Source organism: Garra rufa, chromosome 25 (assembly GCF_049309525.1).
Source record: "Garra rufa chromosome 25, GarRuf1.0, whole genome shotgun sequence".
NCBI lineage: Eukaryota > Metazoa > Chordata > Actinopteri > Cypriniformes > Cyprinidae > Garra > Garra rufa.
In genome coordinates, this window is record NC_133385.1 from 17,803,659 (window position 1) to 17,806,699 (window position 3,041).

Consider the following 3,041-nt stretch of genomic DNA (forward strand, 5'->3'; position numbering starts at 1 on the left):
CGGTGAGCCCGGGTGCGAGGGCCCGTTCATCGCTGCTTGCAGCTTTAATTATTATTATTATTATTTTTTTTTCAATGTTTTGGGGGATTTCGGGGGCCTTAACATACACGAAAACTCTTGAAACTTTGCACACACATTGGAACCTGCGGCCATCAGGGCCGGACAGACTTTGACATGGGGGGGTCACCTGGGGGGGGCATGGCACAGCGTTAAAAATTGCGACTTTTGAAGGGCTCTGGAACGCACAACGGTTGACCTACAGTCACCAAAATTCATACACATATAGACCTCATCGGGCCGAACAAATTTCACACTCATAGTCCGTGCTTCGCCAAACAGGAAGTCGGCTATTCAGGGATGTCTAAAAAGTGCATGCAATGGAATTTGAAATACTCCTACTAGGCCTTTCCACCGATGGCCACCAAACTCGGTCAGCATGATCTCAAGACATTGGGGACGCAAAATTGCCAGGGGATTTTTGATATCTCGAACGGTTTGACCGTGACGGGGCGACAAATTTATGGCGAGAAATGAGAAACAGGAAGTGCCTAATAACTTTGACATACTTTGTCTGATTTTGACCAAACTTCAGCAGTTTGTTCATCGTCTGATGCCGATCACAGAGATGTGACTATTATGAGTCAAAGTTATAGCGCCACCAACTGGCAGCAGAAAGCGTGACGTTTTTGAAACGCTTTAAACTCAGCCTCTTAATTTCACTCAATTTGCTTCAAACTTCATCACAATAATGTCAAAACACGACCGATAAGAATCTGTGAAGGGCGTTATCCATAACTTTTATCATGTTGCCATGGCAACGTGTCAAACTTTAACTTTAGTTTTTTGTGTTTTTGAGCCACTTAAAATGCTTAGAATTTCATGAAACTCAATACACACATCTGTATTAATGACAGTTAAACACTGATAAAAGCCCATAAATGGGCGTGGAGCAGGCGCTCCATAGCGCCACCTTTTGACAAAAGTTGGGGGGTTACTTTGTCCTACAGTCACCAAACTCGGTACATATATTGGACTCATCAAGCCGGACAACTTTCTAATTTACACCCATTAGCTACGACCAACAGGAAGTCAGCTATTTTTATTTAAATATGGATTTTTGGAAAAATCAAGCTGTGGAATTTGAAATACTCCTCCTAGACCTTTCCACCGATGGCCACCAAACTCGGTCAGCATGATCTCAAGATATTGGGAATGCAAAATTGCCAGGGGATTTTTGGTATCTCGAACGGTTTGGCCGTGGCAGGGCGACAAATTATGGCGAGAAATGAGAAACAGGAAATGTCTAATAATTTTGACACACTTTATCTGATTTTGACCAAACTTAAGCAGTTTGTTCGTCGTATGATACCGATCACAGAGATGTGACTATTATGAGTCAAAGTTATAGCGCCACCAACTGGCAGCAGGAAGTGTGTTGCTTGCAAAACACTTTTAAATCAACCTCTTAATTTTACTCAATTTGCTTCAAACTCCATCAGAATAATATCAAAACACGGCCGATGAGAATCTGTGAAGGGGTCCTTGATACATCAAATACTGTTGCCATGGCAACATGTCAAACTTTAACATTTGTTTCCTGTGTTTTTAAATATAGCTGTGAATAAATTCATATCACTCATAGCAGAATCAGACAGTTCACACCAAACTTTGTCAACATGATGCCAAGATACTGAAGATGTTAAATTGTGAACGGCTTTGGGACATCTTGAACGGTGTTGATGTGGTGATTTATGAAAGTAACAATAAAAAAGATGAAGAGTTATTTTCATATATCTTTAAATTGCATTATTCTAACTCATCAAAACTTTTTACATATAAAGAACAAGAAATTCTTAGGAAATACGTGTAGTTTCAAAATGTTATCATGCTCAGAGGCCCCAAAAACATTAAAAGTGTCACATAAATTTGTCAGATTAAAGCTCTAATACCAGGGATGAACACTAGAGGTCCTCATAAGATAAGGAATCGTTTGACCTCTAATGCTATTTAGCTCATTCTCAGTGTATAAGAATGAAAATAATCCATAGAATCAGTTGATATATACGGTGCCCGCCAGGGGACACCTTCGGTTCACTTATGTTTGTCGTGGCCACGACATATAAACTCGTGGGAACATGATATTATGTTGTGGCCACGAGATATTAATTCGTGGGAACTTCATATTAACTCGTGGGAACGTGATATTATGTCGTGGCCACGAGATCATTTTGTCGAGGTAACGACATCCTTATGTCGTGGCCACAAGATGCGATGATGAGGGAACGAGATCCATTTCTCGTGGCCACGACTTATTATGTTGAGGAAACAACATGCATTTCTCGTGGCCACGAGTTTTAATGCATAAACAAACCTGCGTGACCATAGTAACCCAGGATTAGCCTATCAGTACGGTGCCCGCCAGGGGACACCTTCGGTTCACTTATGTTTGTCGTGGCCACGACATATAAACTCGTGGGAACATGATATTATGTTGTGGCCACGAGATATTAATTCGTGGGAACGTCATATTAACTCGTGGGAACGTGATATTATGTCGTGGCCACGAGATCATTTTGTCGAGGTAACGACATCCTTATGTCGTGGCCACAAGATGCGATGATGAGGGAACGAGATCCATTTCTGGTGGCCACGACTTCTTATGTTGAGGAAACAACATGCATTTCTCGTGGGCACGAGTTTTAATGCATAAACAAACCTGCGTGACCATAGTAACCCAGGATTAGCCTATCAGAGATAGGTTTATTAATATTTTATTTTTAATTAAGAAATTATTATATTAATTGTTACAGAAATTAATACAATATTAAATTATTATATTAACAATGGGCGATGCTGTATATGCGAATGCTGATGCTGTCTGTGCGCGATGTAGACAGTACAGTATATTCAAAAGTTTATCATGAATAAATATTACATAAAGTACATCAAATAAAATAGCCCTACAGGAAACATTTTATCCCAGAGTCTTGTCCATTAACTGATCCTCCTCTTTCCGTAATATTTTTATTATTCGTTTATAT